Here is a 23,918-nt window from a genome sequence, read left to right on the forward strand (position 1 = left end):
TTCAACAGTCTTGCACAATTCGCAGTGCTCACCATAGAACATACCCCACCCAATGTCTATCACCCAGCCACCCCATCCCTCCCACCCCCATCACTCCAGCAACACTCAGTTTGTTTCCTGAGATTAAGAATTCCTCATATCAGTGAGGTCATATGATACATGTCTTTCTCTGATTGACTTATTTCACTCAGCATGACACCCTCCAGTTCCATCCACGTCGTTGCAAATGGCAAGACCTCATTCCTTTTGATGGCAGCATAATATTCCATTGTGTATATATACCACTTCTTCTTTATCCATTCATCTGTTGATGGACATCTTGGCTCTTTCCACAGTTTGGCTATTGTGGACATTACTGCTATAAACATTGGGGTGCATGTACCCCTTCTGATCCCTACATTTGTATCTTTGTGGTAAATACCCAGTAGTACAATTGCTGGATCATATGGTAGCTCAATTTTCAACTTTTTGAGGAACCTCCATACTGTTTTCCAGAGGGGTTGCACCAGCTTGCATTCCTACCAACAGTGTAGGAGGGTTCCCCTTTCTCCGCATCCCTACCAACATCTGTCATTTCCTGACTTGTTAATTTTAGCCATTCTGACTTGTGTGAGGTCGGATCTCATCGAGGTTTTGATTTGGATTTCGCTGATGCTGAGCGATGTTGAGCACTTTTTCATGTGTCTGTTGCCCATTTGGATGTCTTCTTTGGAAAAATGTCTGTTCATGTCTTCTGCCCATTTCTTGATTGGATTATTTGTTCTTTGGGTGTTGAGTTTGATAAGTTCTTTATAGATTTTGGATACTAGCCCTTTATCTGATATGTCATTTGCAAATATTTTCTCCCATTCTGTAGGTTGTCTTTTGGTTTTGTGGACTGTTCCTTTTGCTGTGCAAAAGCTTTTTATCTTGATGAAATCCCAATAGTTCATTTTTGCCCTTGATTCCCTTGCCTTTGGCGATGTGTCTAGGAAGAAGTTGCTGCGGCTGAGGTTGAAGAGGTTGCTACCTGTGTTCTCCTTTAGGATTTTGATGGACTCTTGTCTCATGTTTAGGTCTTTCAACCATTTGGAGTCTATTTTTGTGTGTGGTGTAAGGAAATGGTCCAGTTTCATTCTTCTGCATGTGGCTGTCCAATTTTCCCAACACCATTTGTTGAAGAGACTTTTTCCATTAGACATTCTTTCCTGCTTTGTCAAAGATTAGTTGACCATAGAGTTGAGGGTCCATTTCTGGGCTCTCGATTCTGTTCCATTGATCTATGTGTCTGTTTTTGTGCCAGTATCATACTGTCTTGATGATAACAGCTTTGTAATAGAGCTGGAAGTCCGGAATTGGGATGCCATCAGCTTTGCTTTTCTTTTTCAATATTCCTCTGGCTATTCGGGGTCTCTTCTGGTTCCATACAAATTTTAGGATTATTTGTTCCATTTCTTTGAAAAAAGTGGACGGTATTTTGATGGGGATTGCATTAAATGTGTAGATTGCTCTAGGTAGCATGGACATCTTCACAATATTTGTTCTTCCAATCCATGAGCATGGAACGTTTTTCCATTTCTTTGTGTCTTCTTCAATTTCTTTCATGAGTATTTTATAGTTTTCTGAGTACAGATCCCTTGCCTCTTTGGTTAAATTTATTTCTAGGTATCTTATGGTTTTGGGTGCAATTTGTAAATGGGATCGACTCCTTGATTTGTCTCTCTTCTGTCTTGTTGTTGGTGTATAGGAATGCCACTGATTTCTGTGCATTGATTTTATATCCTGCTACTTTACTGAATTCCTGTATGAGTTCTAGCAGTTTTGGGGTGGAGTCTTTTGGGTTTTTCACATACAGTATCATATCATCTGCAAAAAGTGAGAGTTTGACTTCCTCTTTGCCGATTTGGATGCCTTTGATTTCTTTTTGTTGTCTGATTGATGTGGCTAGGACTTCTAATACTATGTTGAATAGCAGTGGTGAGAGTGGACATCCCTGCCGCGTTCCTGACCTTAGGGGAAAAGCTCTCAGCTTTTCCCCATTGAGAATGATATTCACTGTAGGTTTTTCATAGATGGCTTTTATGATTTTGAGGTGTGTACCCTCTATCCCTATACTCTGAAGAGTTTTGATCAAGAAAGGATGCTGTACTTTGTCAAATGCTTTTTCTGCATCTATTGAGAGGATCATATGATTCTTGTTCTTTCTTTTGTTAATGTATTGTATCACGTTGATTGATTTGCGGATGTTTAACCAGGCTTGCAGCCCAGGGATAAATCCCACTTGGTCATGGTGAATAATCCTTTTAATGTACTGTTGGATCCTATTGGCTAGTATTTTGGTGAGAATTTTTGCATCCATGTTCATCAAGGATATTGGTCTGTAATTCCTCTTTTTGATGGGGTCTTTGTCTCGTTTTCGGATCAAAGTAATGGTGGCCTCATAAAATGAGTTTGGAAGTTCTCCTTCCATTTCTATTTTTTTGGAACAGTTTCAGGAGAATAGGTATTAATTCTTCTTTAAATGTCTGATAGAATTCCCCTGGGAAGCCATCTGGCCCTGGGCTTTTGTTTCTTGGGAGATTTTTGATGACTGCTTTAATTTCTTTAGTGGCTATAGGTCTGTTCAGGTTTTCTATGTCTTCCTGGTTCAATTTTGGTAGTTGATACATCTCTAGGAATGCACCCATTTCTTCCAGGTTATCTAATTTGCTGGCATAGAGTTGCTCATAATATGTTTTTATAATTGTTTGTATTTCTTTGGTGTTGGTTTTGATCGCTCCTCTTTCATTCATGATTTTGTTGATTTGGGTCATTTCTCTTTTCTTTTTGATAAGTCTGGCCAGGGGTTTATCAGTCTTGTTAATTCTTTCAAAGAACCAGTTCCTAGTTTTGTTGATCTGTTCTACTGTTCTTTTGGTTTCTAGTTCATTGATTTCTGCTCTGATCCTTATTATTTCTTTTCTCCTGCTGGGTTTAGGCTTTATTTGCTGTTCTTTCTCCAGCTCCCTTAGGTGTAAGGTTAGGATGTGTATTTGAGACCTTTCTTGTTTCTTGAGAAAGGCTTGTATTGCTATATACTTTCCTCTCAGGACTGCCTTTGCTGTATCCCAAAGATTTTGAACAGTTGTGTTTTCATTTTCATTGGTTTCCATGAAATTTTTTTTTTGGAGCCAACCACCAGAATCATTTTTAAATTTTAATGAAAATGAAGGGTTTTACAAGGAGATGTACATTGTAGTTGTCAGTAATTTTTTGCTTGTTTGTTTTTAGGTTTTTTTCTTTCTTTTTTAAAATAATTTTTATTACGTTAATCACCATATATTACATCATTAGTTTTTGATGTAGTGTTCCATGATTCATTGTTTGTGCATAACACCCAGTGCTCCACCCAGAATGTGCCCTCTTTAATACCTATCACCAGGCTAACCCATCCCCCCACCCGCCTCCCCTTTAATTTAGTGGTTGACCCATTCATTCCTTAGTAAGATGCTCTTTAGCCTCCATGTATCTGAGTTCATTCTGTCTTTCCTCTTGAGATTGAGTTCTAGTTTCAAAGCATTGTGGTCTGAAAACATGCAGGGAATAATCCCAATCTGTTAGTACCAGTTGAGACCTGATTTGTGACCTAGGATGTGATCAATTCTGGAGAATGTTCCATGGGCACTAGAGAAGAATGTGTATTCCGTTGCTTTGGGATGGAATGTTCTGAATATGTCTGTGAAGTCCATTTGGTCCAGTGTTTCATTTAAAGTCTTTATTTCCTTGTTGATCTTTTGCTTAGATGATCTGTCCATTTCAGTCAGGGGGTGTTAAAGTCCCCCACTATTATTGTATTGTTGTCAATGTGTTTCTTCACTTTTGTTATTAATTGCCTGCTCCCATGTTTGGGGCATAGATATTTACAATTGTTAGATCTTCTTGTTGGATAGTCCCTTTAATTAGGATATAGTGTCCTTCCTCATCTCTTATTACAGTCTTTGTTTTAAAATCTAATTTTTCTGATATAAGGATTGCCACCCCAGCTTTCTTTTGGTGTCCATTAGCATGGTAAATGGTTTTCCACCCCCTCACTTTCAATCTGGGGGTGTCTTTGGGTTTAAAATGAGTCTCTTGCAGACAGCATATCGATGGGTCTTGTTTTTTAATCCAATCTGATAGCCTATGTCTTTTGATTGGGGCATTTAGCCCATTTACATTCAGGGTAACTATTGAAAGGTATGAATTTAGTGCCATTGTATTGTCTGTAAGGTGACTGTTACTGTATATTGTCTGTGTTCCTTTCTGTCCTATACTGCTTTTAGGCTCTGTCTTTGAATAGAGGACCCCTTTCAATATTTCTTGGAGGGCTGGTTTCGTGTTTGCAAATTCCTTTAGTTTTTGTTTGTCCTGGAAGCTTTTTATCTCCCCTTCAATTTTCAATGAGAGCCTAGCCGGATATAGTATTCTTGGCTGCATATTTTTCTCGTTTAGTGCTCTGAAGATATCATGCCAGTCCTTTCTGGCCTGCCAGGTCTCTGTGGATAGGTCTGTTGCCAATCTAATATTTCTACCATTGTAGGTTACATATCTCTTCTCTCGAGCTGCTTTCAGGATTTTCTCTTTGTCTCTGAGACTCGTAAGTTTTACTATTCGATGTCGGGATGTTGACCTATTTTTATTGATTTTGAGAGGGGTTCTCTGTGCCTCCTGGATTTTGATGCCTGTTTCCTTCCTCACATTAGGGAAGTTCTCTGCTATTATTTGCTCCAATATACCTTCTGCCCCTCTCTCTCTTTCTTCTTCTTCTGGGATCCCAATTATTCTAATATTGTTTCATCTTATAGTATTGCTTATCTCTCGAATTCTGCCCTCGTGATCCTGTAGTTGTTTCTCTCTCTTTGTCTCAGCCTCTTTATTTTCCATCATTTGGTCTTCTATATCGCTGATTCTCTCTTCTGCCTCATTTATCCTAGCAGTTAGTGCCCCCATTTTTTATTGCACCTCATCAATAGCCTTTTTGATTTCGACTTGGTTAGATTTTAGTTCTTTTATTTCTCCAGAAAAGGTTTCTCTAATAACTTCCACGCTTTTTTCAAGCCCGGCTAGTATCTTTAAAGTCATGATTCTGAACTCTAGGTCCGACATCATACTAATGTCCATGTTGAGTAGGTCCCTGGCTGACGGTACTATCTCTTGTTCTTTTTGCTGTGATTTTTTCGTCTTGTCATTTTGTCCAGAGGAGAATAGATGAATGAGAGAACAAAATGCTAACAGGTTAACAATGTCCCCAGCAAATATACTCTAAAGAAATCAGAAAAGAACTGAAACCAGGGGAAAAGAAAGGGAACGAAAGAAAAAAGTAAGAGAAAAGAAAGAAAAAAAAAACAAAAAGAAAAAGATAAAAAAAACAGAACAATATACAAAAAACAGAATATGATCAGGCTAATGCATAGATCAATGCCACACACTAGACTTTGGGCGTATTTTGGTCTGTTAGAAAAAACTGTCTCCTAAAATTTTAAAGGAAGAAAGACTTATATATGTACAAAATAAGGGTTGATACAACGAAGGGATGGAAGATGACTGTAAAGATGAAAATTATAAAAGATTTTATAAAAGGGATTGATGATAAGAAGTTGTTTGAAAAAAGAAAGAAGATTTAAGAAAAAAAAGAAAAAGATAAACGAAAGAAAAAAAAAAGGTAGAGAATGTGATCAGGCAGGAGACTAGAACAAAGCCATACACTAGTGATTTAGGGTATATATTGATCTGTTAGTAGAAACTGTATCTCAAAATTTTAAAGAGAGAACAACTTATATATATATGCCAAAAATAAGGGTAACTACTATGATGGGATAAAATATGACTTTAAAAATGAAAGATAAAAAATGTTTTTTTTTTTTTTAAAGGGATTGGTAAGATGTTGGTTGAAAAAGGGAAAAAGAAAAATTTAAAAAAAATTTAAAAAAATTAACTTTGAAAAACTAATCAATCATGGTAAAAAAAAACCATGAATTCTATGTGCAGTATTCCCCTATCGCTGAAGTTCTCCCATTCTCCTTGATCGGTAAACTTGGTCTTGGCTTACTGGCTGTTCGGGCTGATCTTCTGGGGGAGGGGCCTGTTGCCGTAGCTCTCAATTGTCTTTGCTGGAGGCGGAATTGCCCCACCCTTGTCAGTCCGGCCTAAGCAAGCTGCTCGGGTTTGCTCTCAGGAGTTTTGTTCCCTGCAAGCTCTGGTACAGCTTTGGAGGACCAGGGTGAAAATGGTGGCCTCCCAATCTCCACTCGGAGGAGCTGAGAACTCAGGGTCCCGGTCCTCAGTGCGCCCCCAGAGAAAAGCAATCACTCCCGTCTCCCTGGTCTTCAGCCGCACTGCGTGCTCATCCGGCCTGTGACCAAGCATTTCTATCTCTGGCACTCGACCCTGTGTGGAGTCTCCAAACCCAGCAGATCCCTGCGGTGCACTTCTGTGCTGCTCCTCCCGGGGGAGGGAGGGAAGTCTCCCCGGATCTGCCGCTTGTTGGGTCCCTGCTGGAGGAGCAGTGGTTGACTGGGCCACATATCACAGTTTATGGCAACCCCGAGCTGAGAGCCTGCGCCTTGGCTCTGTCTCTGCAGTCGGCTTCCCCGCTCCAATACCTGGGAGCTCTGCTGCACTCAAGCACCCCCGGTCTTTCTGTGACCCCGAGGGTCCTCAGACCACACTGTCCCGTGAGGGTTCCACCCTCCGCTTAGCCATTGGAGCGACGTCCCTCAGCGGAGCCGGCTTCTAAAAGTTCCAATTTCGTACTCCGCGACTCTATCACTTGCCAGAAACGGCCGATGGAGGACCCCTCCCCCGCCGTCTATCCTCCCGAATATCGCCTCAGATTCACTTCTCTGCACGTCCTACCTTCCAGTAAGTGGTCGCTTCTCTGTTCAGAGAGTTGTTGCTACTCTCTTCTTCGGTCTCCTGTTGAGTTCGTAGGTGTTCAGAATGGTTTGATCCCTATTCAGCTGAATTCCTGAGACCAGAGGAAATCCAGGTCTCCTACTCCTTCGCCATCTTGCTCCGCCTTTCCGGGTATTCATCCTTTCTGATGGCTGAGTCATATTCCATTGTATATATGGACCACATCTTCTTTATCCATTCATCTGTTGAAGGGCATCTCGGCTCTTTCCACAGTTTGGCTATTGTGGACATTGCTGCTACGAACATTGAGGTGCATATGGACCTTCTTTTCACTACATCTGTGTCTTTGGGGTAAATACCCAGGAGTGCAATTGCTGGGTCATAGGGTAGCTCTATTTTTAATTTTTTGAGGAACCTCCACACTATTTTCCAAATTCCGTACCAACTTGCATTTCCACCAACAGTGTAAGGGGGGGTCCCCTTTCTCCACACCCTCTCCATCATTTGTTGTTTCATGCCTTGTCAATTTTTGCCATTCTAACTGGTGTAAGGTGGTATCTCAATGTGGTTTTGATTTGAATTTCCCTGGTGGCTAATGATGATGAACATTTTTTCATGTATCTGTTAGCCATTTGTATGTCTTTCTCAGAGAAGTGTCTTTTATGTCTTTTGCCCATTTTTTGACTTATTTGTCTTTTGGGTGTTGAGTTTGAGAAGTTGTTTATAGATCTTGGATACCAGCCCTTCATCTGTAGTGTCATTTGCAAATATCTTCTCCCATTCTGTGGGTTGCCTCTTTGTTTTGTTGACTATTTCCTTAGCTGTACAGAAGTTTTTTATCTTGATGAAGTCCCAAAAGTTCATTTTTGCTTTTGTTTCACTAGCTTTTGGAGATGTGTCTTGAAAGAAGTTGCTGTGGCAGATGTCAAAGAGGTTACTGCCTATGTTCTCCTCTAGGATTATTGTGGATTCCTGTCTCACACTGAGGTCTTTGATCCATTTTGAGTTTATCTTTGTGTATAGTGTTAGAGAATGGTCAAGTTCCATTCTTCTGCATGTGGCTGTCCAATTTTCCAGTACCATTTAGTGAAGAGACTCTCTTTTTTCCATTGTATATTTTTTCCTGCTTTGTTGAAGATTATATGACCATAGAGTTGTGGGTCCATATCTGGGCTCTCTATTCTGTTCCATTGGTCTATATGTCTTTTTTTGTGCCAGTACCACACTGTCTTGGAGATCACAGCTTTGTAATATAGCTTGAAATTGGGCAATGTGATGCACCCAAACTTGTTTTTCTTTTTCAACATTTCCTTGGAAATTCGGGGTCTTTTTTGATTCCATACAAATTTTAGGATTGTTTGTTCCAGCACTTTGAAAAATGTCATTGGAATTTTAATCGGGATGACACTGAAAGTATAGATTGCTCTCAGCAGCATAGACATTTTAACAATGTTTATTCTTCCGATCCATGAGCACAGAATATTTTTCCATCTTTTTGTGTCTTCTTCAATTTCTTTCATGAGTGTTCTGTAGTTCCTAGAGTATAGATCCTTTACCTCTTTAGTTAGGTTTATTCTGAGGTATCTTATGGTTTTTGGTGCTATTGTAAATGGAATCGTTTCTATAATTTTTCTTTCTACAGTTGCATTGTTAGTGTATAAGAAAGCAACTGATTTCTGTGCATGGGTTTTGTATCCTGCCACATTACTGAATTGCTGTATGAGTTCTAGTAATTTGGGGGTGGAGTCTTTTGGGTTTTCCACATAAAGTATCACATCATCTGCGAAAAGAGAGACTTTGACTTCTTTGCTAATTTGAATACCTTTTATTTCTTTTTGTTGTCTGATTGCTGTTGCTAGGACTTCTATTACTATGTTGAACAATAATGGCGAGAGTGGGCATCTTTGATGTGTTCCTGATCTTAAGGGAAATGCTCTCAGCTTTTCCCCATTGAGGATGATATTCATTGTGGGGTTTTCATAGATGGATTTTATGAACTTGAGGAATGTTCTCTCTATCCCTATACTCTGAAGAGTTTTAATCAGGAAAGGATGTTGTATTTTGTCAAATGCTTTTTCTCCATCAATTGAGAGGACCATATATTTCTTCTCTCTCCTCTTATTAATGTGTTCTATCACATTGGTTGATTTGCAAATGTTGAACCAAACTTGCATCCCGGCTATAAATCCCAGTTGGTCGTGGTGGATGATCCTTTTAATGTATTTTTGGATCCTATTAGCTAGGATTTTGTTGAGGATTTTGGAATCCATATTCATCACTGATATGCATCTGAAATTCTCCTTTTTGATGGGGTCTTTGCCTGGCTTGGGGATTAAGGTAATGCTGGCCTCATAGAATGAGTTTGGAAGTTTTCCTTCTGTTTCTATTTTTTGAAACAGCTTCAGTAGAATAGGTATTATTTCTTCTTTGAATGTTTGGTAGAATTCCCCAGGGAATCCTTGAGGCCCTGGACTCTTGTTTATTGGGAGGTATTTTTTTAAAGATTTTATTTATTTATTTGGGAGAGAGGAGAATGAGAGACAGAAAGCACGATAGGGAAGAGGGTCAGAGGGAGAAGCAGACTCCCCGCTGAGCAGGGAGCCCGATGTGGGACTCAATCCCGGGACTCCAGGATCATGACCTGAGCTGAAGGCAGTTGCTTAACCAACTGAGCCACCCAGGCGCCCCTGTTGGGAGGTTTTTGATCACTGCTTCAGTCTCATTCCTGGTTATTGGCCTATTCATGTTGTCAATTTCTTCCTGTTTCAGTCTTGGCAGCTTATAGGTTTCCAGGAAGGCCTCCATTTCTTCCAGATTGCTCAGTTTATTGGCATATATTTGTTGATACTAATTTCTAATAATTGTTTCTATTTCCTTGGCGTTAGTCATGATCTCTCCCCTTTCATTCCTAATTTTATTAATTTGGGTTCTTTCTCTTTTCTTTTGGATATGTCTGGCCAGTGGTTTATCGATCTTATTAATTCTTCAAAGAACCAACTTCTGGTTTCATTGATATGACCTACTGTGTTTCTGGTTTCTAATTCATTGATCTCTGTTCTAATCTTAATTATTTCTCTTCTAATGCATGGCTTAGACATTGTTTGTTGCTTTTTCTCTTGTTCTTTAAGGTGTAGTTAGTTGGTGAATTCGGGATTTTTCTATTTTTTTGAGTGAGGCTTGGATGGCTATTTATTTCCCCCTTAGGACTTCCTTTGCACTATCCCATAGGTTTTGGACTGATGTTTTTTCATTTTCATTGGTTTCCATGAATTGTTTTTCTTCTTTGACTTCCTGGTTGACCCAAACATTCTTGAGAAGAGTGTCCTTTAGCTTCCAAGTGTTTGAATTTCTGCCAAATTTTTTCTTGTGTTTGAGTTCCAGTTTTAAAGCATTGTGGTCTGAGAATATGCAGGGAATAATCTCAATCTTTTGGTATTGGTTGAGACTTGATTTGTGACCCTGTATATGGTCTATTCTGGAAAACGTTCCATGTGTGCTCGAGAAGAAGGAGTATTCTGTTGTTTTAGGGTGGAATGTTCTGTAAATATCTATGAGGTCCATCTGGTCCAGTATGTCATTCAAAGCTCTTGTTTCTTTGTTGCTTTTCTGCTTAGATGATCTGTCTATTGCTGAGAGTGGAGTATTGAGGTCTCTTACAATTAACGTATTGTTATCAATGTGACTCTTTATTTTGGTTAACATTTGGCTTATGTAGATGGCTGCTCCCATGTTGGGGGCATAAATATTTACAATTGTTAGATCTTCTTTTTGGATCGATCCTTTAAGAATGATATAGTGTCCTTCTGTGTCTCTAACTACAGACTTTGGTTTAAAATCTCATTTGTCTGATATAAGAATTGCTACCCCTACTTTCTTTTGAGGTCCACTGGCATGGAAGATGGATCTCCATCCCTTCACTTTCAGTCTGGATGTATGTTTAGGTTCCAAATGAGTCTCCTGTAGACAGCATATGGATGGGTCCTGGCTTTTTGTCCAATCTGAAACGCTGTGCTGTTTTATGGGAGCATTTAGGCCATTCACGTTGAGAGTGATTATTGAAAGATATGAATTGTCATCATGTTGCCTGTGAAGATGTTGTTTTTATAGATTGTCTTTGTAAATTTCTGTTGTATATCACTCTTGGGGTCTTTCTCCTTTTATAGGACCCCACCCCTTAATATTTCTTGGAGGGCTGGCTTAGTGGTCACATATTCTTTCGGTGTCTGCCGGTCATGGAAGCTTTGCATCTCTCCATCCATTCTAAATGACAGCCTTGCCTAATAAAGTATTCTTGGCTGCCTGTTCTTCTGGTTTAGTACCCTGAATATGTCTTGCCAGGTCTTTCTGACTTGCCAGGTCTCTGTGGATAAGTCTGACGTTATTCTGTTGTTCCTCCCTCTGTATGTAAGGAATCTCTTCCCCCTAACTGCCCTGGAGATGGTTTCTTTGGTTCTAAGATTTGCAAGTTTTACTATTACATGCCAGGGTGTTGGCATGTTTTCCTTGATCTTGGGAGGGGTCCTCTCTGCCTCTAGGACACGAATGTTTGTTTCATTCCCCAGATTAGGGACGTTCTCAGCTATGATTTGCTCAAATATATCTTCTAGTCCTCTCTCTCTCTCCACTCCCTCCGGGATTCAAATAATTCTGACATTGGAATGCTTCATGGTGTCACTTATTTCTCTGATTCTATTTTCATGGATTCTGAGTTGTTTTTCCCTGGCCTCCTCTTTTCCCTCTTTATCTATTAAATTGTCTTCCAGGTCAGTAATTCTTTCTTCTGCCTTACTTACCCTAGCTGTTAGATTATCTAGATTGGATTGGATCTCATTGATAGCATTTTTAATTTCTGCCAATTCAGCTTTCATTTCTGCCCTTAGAGACTCTATGTTGCCATTAATTGATTTCTCCCTTCTAGGTATAGTCTTTCACAATTGCTACCCTGAATTCCATCTCCGACATCTTCGTTATATCTGCATCCATTTGTATATCTGTGGCATAACTCATAATCTCTGAGTCTTTCTTATTTTGGGGGTTCCTCTTCCTAGGTATTTTGCTGATGGGTGGTTGAGGAAATGTATAGAGTCAAATTATTAACCAGAATCCAAGCAGGATGCACCTGTTTTCTAGGGACCTTAGGGTTGCTGGCCCCTTGTTCTCACAGCTTTTCTTCTGGGGGAGGGACCTGCCATCTGTTATTCAGGCAATAGCGTTTGGGCAAAGTTGCCCTGTTCCCCTGTGGCAGGGCATGGGCTCGGTGGGAACCCTTTTTGGGGGGCTTTTGTTCTCTGGCGTCTTTCCCTGGCAGGTTTCCACATCTGTTCTGAGAGAGCAGAAGAGACCGTTTCCACCCCTCTGCCTCAGAGCAGAGAGATTGCAGTCTGTTCTTCAGTGAGCTCTCCAGCCCACACTCTCCATTTCTGTCTGTGCTGCTATAAACTGCAGCATCTTGGGTTGTGTGCCCCTCCGCCGAGCTCCCAGTCCTGCCTCCAGATCGGGGCACCTCTCTGCCCTTTGTGCTTCTAAAGTCGCCAGCCACTCCCAGGTTTCATGTGTGATCCTGCGCCATTCCAGTTTCTGTCCGGGAAGCTGCCCTAAAGTCCTTTCCCCACCGCTACCGGTCTGGGAGTCTTTGCCCTGTCCCCTGCACACAAGGATGTCGCTCACCAGTGGTGTAGGATCCCCGCAGCCAGGTTCCCTCTCGCTGCTGTTTATTCTCTGATATCTGCCCATGGAATCACGGCTCTCCGCTTCATACCTCGAAACCAACTGCCTGTGATATTCTGTTTGTGGAGATCCAGATCTATCTTCTTACATCTCAGGGTGATTTTGTGGGTGCTCAGACTGGTCTGGTAGATATCCAGCCCAATTCCAGGGATCAGTTGGAATCCAAAGCAATCTTGAGAAAAAAAAAAAAAACAAAGCTGGAGACATCACAATTCCAGACTTCAAGCTATATTACAAAGTTGTAGTGATCAAGACAGTATTGTACTGGCACAAAACTAGACACAGAGATCAATGGAACAGAATGGAAAACCCAGAAATAGCCCCACAACTGAATGGTTAGCTAATCTTTGACAAAGCAGGAAATAATATCCATTGGAAATATGACAGTCTCTTCAACAAATGGTGTTGGGAAAACTGGACAGCAACATGAAGAAGAATGAACTGGAAGACTTTCTTACACCATACACAAAAATAAATTCAAAATGGATGAAAGACCTAAATGTGAGTCAGGAAACCATCAAAATCCTAGAGGAAAACACAGGCAGCAACCTGTTTGACATTAGCCACAGTAATTTCTTTTTTTCCTTTTTTAAAAAAGATTTTATTTATTTATTTGACAAAGAGAGACAGTGAGAGAGGGAACACAAGAAAGGGGCACAGGAGAGGGAGAATTAGGCCTCCTGCGGAGCAGGGAGCCTGATGCGGGGCTCTATCCCAGGACCCTGGTATCATGACCTGAGCTGAAGGCAGACGCTTAATGCCTGAGCCACCCAGGCACCCCTGGCCATAGCAATTTCTTACTAGGCACATTTCTGGGAGCAAGAGAAACAAAAGCAAAATGATCTACTGGGACTTCAAGATATCAAACTTCTGACAGTGAAGGAAACAATCACCAAAACTAAAAGGAAGCCTATGGAAAAAAGAAGATATTTGCAAATAATGTATCTGATAAAGGATTAGTATATAAAATCTATAAAGAACTTATCAAACTCAACACCCAAAAAAGAAATAATCTAGTTAAGAAATGGGCAAAAGACATGAATAGATATTTTTCCAAAGAAGACATACAGATGGGCAACAGACATATGAAGTGATGCTCAACACCACTCATCATCAAGGAAATACAAATCAAAATTATGATGAGATATCACCTTGCTTTTGTCAGAATGGCTAAAATTACTAACACAGGAAACAACAGATGTTGGTGAGGATGTGGAGAATGGGGAAACCTCCTACACTTTTGGTGGGAGTGCAAACTGGGGCAGCCACTCTGAAAAACAGTATGAAGGTTACTCAAACAGTTCATAATAGAACTACCCTACAACCCATCAATAGCAGTACTATGTATTTACCCAAAGAATCCAAAAATACTATTTCAAATGTGTACATCCCCCTAATGTTTATAGCAGCATTATCAACAATCCCAAAGTATTGAAAGAGCCCAACGTTCATTGACTGATGAATGGATAAAGAAAAAGAATATATATATATATATATATATATATGAATATTATTCAGCCATCAAAGAGAATGATATCTTGCCATACGCAGCAAAGTGGATGGAGCTAGAATGTATCATGCTAAGACAAAGAGAAATACCATATAATTTCACTCCTATGTGGTATTGAAGAAACAAAACAAAGAAGCAAAGGAGAAAAAGAGAGAGGGAGGCAAACCAAGAAACAGACTCTTAACTATAGGACACTGATGGTTAGCAGAAAGGAGGTGGGGTGGTGGGTAAAATAAGTGATGGGGCTTAAGGAGTGCACTTCCTGTGGTGAGCACTAGGCATTGTATGGAAGTGTTGAATCACTATATTGTACACCTTAAGTTAATATTACACTGTATATTAGCTAACTGGTATTTAAATAAAAATTTAAAAAAAGAAAAGAAAAGAAATGGCACTCATATGAAACCAGCTTGTTAACCATAACCTGAAACCTAAGAATCATCTTGTTCTCTTTTGTCTTTTTCACTACTCCATGCTAATTCTTGTCACCAAATCATTATGAGTCTACTTCAAAATTTGTCTTTAATATGTCTTTTCTTTTCTATCCCAACTGTCTCTGCTGTTGTCTAAAATATTATCACCTTTCAGCTGGACCTGGGCACTAGTCTGCTAACTGAACTGATCTTCTTGCCACCACTTGTGATCCCCTACAATCTTTTTAACACAGTGCTACCAGTACAGACTTTCTAAAATGCAAATATGACCACATCATTCCTCTGCTTGAAATCTTTCAATATCTTTCTAACCCCTATCTTTACCACTTCACAGTCTAAGCTCCTACAATTCAGCATTATTTGCAGTCCATTGAAGGTGCCATGCTCTCTTGCTTGTGCATTTGTTCATGACATTCTTACTTTCTTGAATGCTTTTCTCTGCCTGGATATCTTTTACATTAAGACTCTTAGGCATCACCTTGCCCAGAAGCTTTCCCTGTTACCACCAGTCCAGGTTAAGTGCCAAGTTAAAGTATATTCCCTATACCTCATTTTATTGCCTAGCATTACCATTGCCTGTTTTTTTACAGGTCTGTCTGTTCAGTAGACTGGAGAGCTCCTTGAGAGCAGAAACTGTATTGAAGTCATCTGAAGGTTTCTGAATTATGTTTTCTTAAGTCTTGGTTTTGTGTATTTTAGAATTATATAACTGTTCTCAGCAAAGACAGGTCTAGACTTTCTCTGAATCTTGCATCCTACAATTCTTCTACGGCAACACTAAATCCGTTAAAAAACTACCACACTCTGGGGCACCTGGGTGGCTTGGTTGGTTAAGTGTCTGCCTTTGGCTTAGGTCATGATCCCAGGGTCCTGGGGATCAAGCCCCATGTCAGGCTCCCTGCTTGGTGGGGAGCCTGCTTCTCCCTCTCCCTTTGCCTCTCCCCCTCCCTCTGCCTCTCCCCCTGCTTGTACTCTCTCACTTTCTGTCAAATAAATAAATAAAATCTTAAAAAAATCCTACCATACTCTGAAACAAGTTGCTCAGAACTCAGAATACAAAGTGTGTCTTCTTTCTTGGAATGAGGAAGAGAAAAATGTCTACAAAATGTGGGAACAAACCTGAATTAGTATCTTGATAAATGATCCTATGACAGAATAAAGATGCTCCTTTAAGGACAATGGACTTATACTAGTAGAGAAAGCCTTGAGAGTTTCTCAGTTTTTCTTTTTGCTTTGCCTAAAGCAGATCAAAATTCTCCAGTGTTTTCTTTCAAGTACACAACACACTTGATACTAATTTAAATAAGTTGTACATTCTGAATTCAGTTCAGTTTTAAATTGAGTACTTATAATAAAATAAAGAAGATTTTGCTAAATTAAAATGATAGGATTAGAAATAAAGTTTATTTAGGCTATATAGGGTTTGGTCGAAAGCATTTTGTAACATAATAGTTTCTGATTGGGAAATCATGGAATTTTAGAGCTAAAAAGATACCGTTTAGATAAGGAACCATCTTAGCACTGGTATGATGGCAAAAAATTAATTACTGTGTACACTTGTAACTTGCAAAAAACAGGATTCTATCTTCTTCCTACTCATTTTTCCAGCAAAGAAATGTCTACTTATTCTGCTTCATGTATCTGCCATATAGTTTAGACTGGTAAGCTTTCAGGAGATGGGAACTTCCTAAAATTGATCATCAGCAAAAGGATTTCAAAATTTCAATCAGAGCTTTCAGCATGGATCCAAGTTAAATTGGGTCAATAAGCTGAAGTTTGTATGTTGCAAATGCTGCTTTCATTCAACTTGAACATGCTGAGTGGCAGGTATGATATGCCTGCTGAAATAGGAGTTTTCATTTCTAGACAATCTAAATCTGAAAGCAGGGGATAGGTCAGACAAAATATCTAACAATTAAACAAATGAGGTCAATAGAAAAAAATACAACAAGCAAAGCAATCTTCTCTTTAGAATGAGATATGTGTTTTTTTGAAAGTCAGGTTTAACTTTTATTAACTCAATTTTATGATTTACTAAGATTAATAATTAGCTAGTAACTAACACATAGCAATACCTGTAACAGGCATTTTTCAGGTGTTTTATATACATAATTCGAATCGTGAAGGAGGCTCTATTATTATCCCCATTTTTACAGATGAAGAAACTGCAGCATAAAGAGGTTAAATAACTTGGCTGACATCACACAGCCAAGAAGCAAACCAAGGCTTGAACCCAGGCAATCTGGTTCCAAAGCCAGGACATTTAAAACCTATGGTGGTTTGGTATTTGAATTTTATAAAAGTAATAAATAAATCTAAATACATAGTACCCACATTTCCTGACCCTTTTCCTCCACTACCCTTTCATTGTCTCCTTCATTTAGGGGGTTAAACTAAAAAGAGAGAGCAGCTGTCAAATGCTTGATTTTGATGCAAATCTCTCTCATTTATTTAAAGCACATATTGGACAATTTTAGTTGTTCAATTTCTGTAGAATTTTTTAACCAACAACTTTAGAGTAGAAATGCTATGATAACCATCTATAACCTCACTGAGGCAGAGTTTTCTTATTTGACTTCCATTAAAAGAAAGTAACATATTTCATATTTAGAATCTTCTAGTCTAATAATGTAGGTTGATGAGAAAAAGGTTTATAGGTGCAGTTTTCACTATCACAGAGCAGTGCAGAGTATGTTACACCATCAGGTAAATGAATACCTAGTCAAATATTTCAACAAAATTAAATGAGTCCCATCTTAAGTGGGCCATCTTGCCCATGAAAATTGGGCCCTGAGAGGTAAACTGGATCAATCAGGCCCAGGTTGTTTGCTAAAGAGTCTAGATTATATCCTGGAAATGAGAGATCGCATCCTTTTTCACCTAATGCAAGAGATATGGCCCTGTTCAATTCTTAAAAGATTCTGGGAAGTGAGCAAAAGATTGAAATTTGAGTTAAGTGGCACTATTCAAGGTTAACTGCTGTGTCAAAAGTAGCATATAAAGATCATATTTTCCAAAGGCTCTAAATAATCTGATATAATGTGGCAATAGAATGCAATCAAAAGTGCCAGTATATCTTTGAAAGTGCATAATCTTGGTATGCAACTCAAACTATTTATTCTGCCTGATTTAATTATGCAGCCTGATTGGCAACACTCAGTGCAAGCAATCCATTCTAATGCCTTCTGAAGAGATTACCTGAGTCCAGGTACATAAACGTTGCCAGAACAGTGATAAATGGCTAGATCACCTTCTTCTGACATGAATAGCAACACTGATTCAATAGTATGAAGTGTTGTTTAGCAGAAGAAAGAGTGAGTGTTAATGATATGCTGTAAATGTGTGCTGGAAAAAAATGCTGAAGACAGGTGCAAACAATTTTCTGTGTGGAAAATCAAATATAGCTGTAATGATATGTGATAGAAGAGCAGATGTTTCCCAAAAGAAGTATCACTTCCATCACTAATACTTTTCTTATTTTTTTAAGCCACTTTAGTTGACCTACAGAAACTCTGCTTTGTTTGGGGTTTAATAAAAACAGAGTTAATTAAAGTGTAACACAAAATGACATTTTATTTTATTTCTGTACATGATTTGCTAGCAGAAGGAAAACTGGCTCATTCTTCAATTATGTCCAAATGTTAATGTCATTATATTCTTGCTTGATAAGGCTGTGAGCTTTCCTGTTTATGACCAAGTGTTAAAAAAAGTCATATTATTTTTTACTAAAATAGTTCTGACTATGAAATACATTATTTTAAGTTCTTTCAAAAATATTCATTTTATGCCTATTTGAAATTGGCATTCTTATAAGAATGTATGCCATTGAGTCTTATGTATTTTTCTATTATTAAATGAGATAAGAAATCTATGCTCATAGGTATAAACGTCCTCATTTATAGTTCTTTGTGTCTAGAGAAGGGAGAGAAAACTAAGGAAAATGGAGGGAAGCACATGGGTGTATAAATATATAACTGCAAAGGGTTAGGAGTGGTGGATAAAGGATGCTGGTACTGTAATCCACAAGTTACTATTGAGGGGGGCTTTGTTTTTCTTTTTCTTTCATTATGGTCAGTTAGCCACTGTATAGTACACCATTAGTTTTTGATGTAGTGTTCAATGATTCATTAGTTGCATATAACACCCAGTGCTCATCACAAAACGTGCCCTCCTTAGTACCCATCACTCTGTTACCTCATCCCTCACCTTCTCCTCTCTGAAACCTTGTTTCCCGGGGTCCATAGTCTCTCATGGTTCATCTCCCTCTCTGATTCCCCCCCCTTCACATTTCCCTCCCTTTCCCTATGGTCCTCCATGCTATTGCTTATGTTCCACATATGAGTGAAACCATATGATAATTGTCTTTCTATGTTTGACTTACTTCACTTAGCATAGTTTCCTCCAGTTCCATACATGTTGATGCAAATCGTGGGTAGTCATCCTTTATGATGGCTGAATAATATTCCATTGTATATATGTACCACACCTTCTTTATCCAGTCATCTGTTGAAGGGCATCTTGGCTCCTTCCACAGTTTGGCTATTGCAGACATTGCTGTTATGAACATTGAGGTGCATGTGCCCCTTCTTTCACTACATCTGTATCTTTGGGGTAAATACCTAGTAGTGCAATTTCTGGGTCATAGGGTAGCTCTATTTTTAACATCTTGAGGAACCTCCATACTGTTTTTCAGAGTGGCTGTACCAGCTTACATTCCCACCGACAGTGTCAGAGGGTTCCCCTTTCTCTACATCCTGGCCAACATTTGTTGTTTCCTGCCTTGTTAATTTTTGTCATTCTAACTTGGTGTAAGGTGGTATCTCATTGTGGTTTTGATTTGTATTTCCCTGATAGCTAGTGATTTATGGATGGATTGGGAAAGCTTTCCCAGGTTACTGGTACTAAGGATGAGTCATGCCCTTTTTAAGAGGAGGTATTGCAGAAAGAAAGAAATTGCAACTTGGTTCTTTTTACTCTTCCAAAGTTAGGATACTGTGAGCAGAACAGTGTGGAATAGTCTAAGGAACTCAGAATACATATGAAGGTGTGCCAGAATCCAGAAAGATATCCTTGAATTTTGAAACACGTGGGAAAAACTAAAACATTAGGAAAAGTGAGAGAGGTTGGAGCACTAAAGACAGCATAGGATGGTGGGGAAGATGAAACAAGTGTATTCCTTAGCTTTTTAGTTATTTAGGGTAAAATAAGAATTCAAAAGAGTAGAGTTTAGGCAAAATTGGAGAATTTAAATCCTTTGTAATTCATCTATGGACATTACATGTTAGATCTTACTTTTTATAAAAATATATTGTGATAAATTCATATTAAGATCTAAGAAAGAGATTCAATATGTCTTTTTAATATGGAAGCTATACTCAGAACTATTGACAAAGAGGGAGTGTGTGTGTGTGAGAAAGAGAGAGAGAGAGACCAGGAGCGGGGGACTAATGGTGTGAGTGGAGCAGATGGAAATATTACTCAAAGGCAAAGTACACTATGACAATTTCAGTTTCAAGCGAAGGATAACCCAACTCAAACTAGTTTAAATAAAAGAGAAACCTATTGGAAAGTCCAGAGCTTCAAGCACATTTGTTTCCAGCCACTCAAAGGATAGTTCTCACTTTTCCTCCTTGACTCCGATTTTCTCCGTGTGCTTTATCTTTTGGAAAATTCCCTCCCATTGTATTAACAAATATAGATTTACACCATCTTTATATCTTTTAATTACAGAGCTAGAATTTCTTACTCAAGTTCCAGCAAGAGTTCTAGCAATTTCCCCCACAGAGTGGCTTAGATCACTTGCCCATTCCTGAACTAATCATTTTGGACAAGGAAATGGGATATTCTTATTGAAAATGCTTATTATCTTAAAACTTCTCCGGTCAGTCAGAGAAGTCAACCTAACAAGAAAAAGGTTCTATTAGTAGAGAAAGAATGAGGTGGAAGAAAATCATGTTAAGCAGACAAAACTGTAGCTAACACAATAGACTACCAGCAATATGTCCAAACTGATGATGTGAGAAGGGCACGTATAATATAAGTATAGCAAAAACCAAGTAAAATACTTCAATCTCAATTATCTGGATGTTCCATATAAAAGTATAAGTGGAACACATGCCCATTTTTTTTCAGGTCATAGCCTTCATTTTTTTAATGGAATGCTTCACAATTTTGTGTGTTATCCTGGTGCAGAGGCTATGCTAATCTTCTCTGTATAATTCCGATTTTAGTATTTTTGTTGCCAAACTAGCACAACAGCTTTCATTCTTAATATTTCTCCAGTACAGTCTTTGGACCAATTGCACCAGAATTATTGGAGAACCTTCTTTAAAATAGTTTCCTGGGTTCTACCCTAAATCTGTTGAATCAGAATCTACAAATAAATTCCTCTTGGCCAGAAATCTACAGTTTTAACAGGTACCCTGGGTGAATTTTATGCATCCTAAAGCTCCAGAGCCATGCCTTTATGTTATTTAGACACACTGAATTGTAATACTGAGAGAAGCTATTGTGTTTGGCTTTGTGATATAGGATGTAAACCAAGTAAGCCCATTTTTATCTTACTTATTTTTTATCTTAATTTTTTAAAGATTTTATTTGTTTATTTGACAGAGAGAAACACAGTGAGAGAGGGAACACAAGCAGGGGAGTGGGAGAGGGAGAAGCAGGCTTCCCTTGGAGCAGGGAGCCTGATGCAGGGCTTGATCCCAGGACCCTAGGATCATGACCTGAGCTGAAGGCAGATGCTTAACGACTGAGTCACCCAGGCACCCCACGTAAGCCCATTTTTAGTGTTCAACAAATATTTGATGCATTGAATAATTGTTTCTTATTAGTTCAGAATAGTTAAATAGAAACCCTAAGAACTAATGAGAATTCAAAATCATAGGTAATATTTTTAATGTGGGGACTTCTGACTATGGTGTAGTAATGAGGGCAGCAAAAATTCTCTGCTCTCAAACAACTCTAAAACTTTACAGTATTGTTTTTTTAAAAAAGTCACCATTTCAGGGATCTGGAACAGAACAAAAGCAACCAACAAATCGAGAAACATTTATTCATGTAAAACTGAATTTCAGGAATGAACAATGAAAGTCTGTGGCATTCTTGTCTGGGACTTCTCCCATCCCATCACCATATCAGTGTAAGGTATTTCTATTACAGTGGACCTGGCAGTGGAAATCAGCAACATCACTGGTAGAAGGGGCTGACTTGATTTGGAGTAGAGAATGAAAAACCTATGTCAAATGGCACTGTCAATAAAAGCAGCTACCTCAGTAGAAGATGAGCAGGAAAAGCTAGCAGCAATGGTAATCTCAGGGTGAAGCCCTGGTCGGAGTCAGTGGCAGACTGAACAACCAGCTGAAACTTAAGTGAAAAATTTTGGATATGAGAGACCTCTGGTGGAGCTCTCCTAGCCTGTCCAGGAGGTTACAATACAAAGGGAGACCTGAAAGGATTTGGTGGAAATTAATGTCTGGGCAGTACTTGAAAATGACCTGAATTTGTACATATACATAAAGTCACACACAAATCCAACAGCAGTGGGTGGATGCCTACTGACACAAGTTATTTGAGCACAACCTCGACCAATTTTTAGCTGACAATTAAATTATGAAAACACAGAGGTGACTCCTAGGAAGCCAGGCTTAAAAGGAACAAAATGATTTAAAAAATAAGCCCAAGCACCAGAGAGCACAAAGCATGGGGGAGACAGATTCCACCGAAAAGCTACAAATAAATGAAATAAAACTAGCAACAACAACCAGCTTCAGGGAAAAAAAAAATAAGAATCCAGAGCTCCTACAATATATCACATAAAATGTTGAGTTTTTAAATATAAAATGACAAGATGTGAAAAGAAACAAGATTCAAGGGTAGGATCAAGATGGTGGAATAGGAAGACCCTGAACTAATCTTCTCCTGTCAAAATCTACACCCAAATCTACAACTACATATAGAACCACTATCTCTGAGAATGAACCGAAGACTAGCAGAACAGATCATACACAACTAAAGATATAAAGAAAAAAAATCACCTGGAGATGGTAGGAGGGATGGAGATGTGATTTGTTCAAGACCCACACCTCCAGCACAGCAACCCACAAGCAGGAGGGGTATCACAATTGCAGAAATTCTCCTTGAGGAATGGGGGGTTTGAACCCCACACCAGGATCCACAGCCTGAGGGACCTGCATGATAAAAATGAGACCCCATAGTGTGTGGCTTTGAAAACCAACAAAGCTTATGTTCAGGAGAACTGGAGGGCACTAGGAAACTGCAACTCTGCTCTTAAAGGATGTGCACACAATATCACTCATTCTGAATCCTGGCATAGAGGCAACAGTTTGAAAAATACCTGGGTTACACGTGAGGATCCACTGACTAATTCTAAGGTGGGTGCAGAGAGGCAGGGATCTATTGGAACATTCTCTGGGGACAGAAGCACTGGCAGGTACCTTTTGCTTATTTAGCACCTCCCTTCTACCTAGCTGGCCCAGTGCTGGTGAGCCCTATTTCTAACATTCTCCATCTACTGTATAAGCACAGCTTGCCCCGTCCTGACTTACTTCTGAGAATTCACCTCACCCAAACCACCCACTGGGCCAGAGCCCGTCCCCAGCATCGCACTACCTTGCCAATCCTGGTGGACAGGCTTGGCCAGTAGCAGAGGCCCTCTCAAGCAGCTCACAGCCCTGAAACTCCTTGTGGACATCCTCAACTGGCACTGGAGCCCATCCCAAGGGCTCCTGTCCCAAGGGACCAGCCCACCACACTAGAATATCTACTTCACAGCAAGCCACACAGGAGGCCTGCTTTGCCCACCAGTGCACCCATAGCTGTCATGGCCAGGCCTGGCAGCCAGCCATGTTGGGATTCAACCCCATACATCAGCATACCCACAATTGTTGTGGTTGGGCCTCTCAGCTAGATGGGTTGAGGGCCAGACCCACTCACTAGCAAGCTTGTAGCAGTCACAGCTGGACCTTACAGACAGCCATACTGGGGGTCACCCCTATATAACAGCAAGTCTACACCAATTGTGATGCAGCAACTATGGAAGAATGCATGTAGCCCACACAGGGGTCACTGCTGGGACACCTGGCTCAGGTGACCAGGGGGGGTGTATGTGCTACTGTAATCCAAAGCTTTAGCATAAAGCCACTCCTTCAAGACTGGAAGATATAACTGATTTACACAATATATGGGAACAATTAGAAAGTTAGGCAAAATGAGGATACAGAAGAATATGTTCCAAATGAAAGAATAAAACAAAACCTCAAATGAAGATAAAAAAATTCATCAGATAGTGAGGCTGCTCAGGAGATGGTGGAGTAGGAGGATTCTAAGCTCCCTTCATACAACGGACACACCTAGATACAGCCTCATCAGTT

The 23,918-nt window shown here is 39.5% G+C and overlaps 1 non-coding gene across 1 annotated transcript; it reads right to left on the minus strand.

Moving 5' to 3' along the window:
* Positions 1–20,670: 20,670 nt before the first annotated feature.
* LOC114207586 (U6 spliceosomal RNA) lies at positions 20,671–20,778 on the minus strand. Its single transcript, XR_003608884.1, has one exon. It is a non-coding gene; the product is annotated as a U6 spliceosomal RNA (small nuclear RNA).
* Between the last annotated feature and the right edge of the window lie 3,140 nt (positions 20,779–23,918).

Source organism: Eumetopias jubatus, unplaced genomic scaffold (assembly GCF_037043125.1).
Source record: "Eumetopias jubatus isolate StellerSeaLion01/CBP00866 unplaced genomic scaffold, mEumJub1_p1.0 scaffold_11, whole genome shotgun sequence".
Taxonomy (NCBI): Eukaryota; Metazoa; Chordata; class Mammalia; order Carnivora; family Otariidae; genus Eumetopias; species Eumetopias jubatus.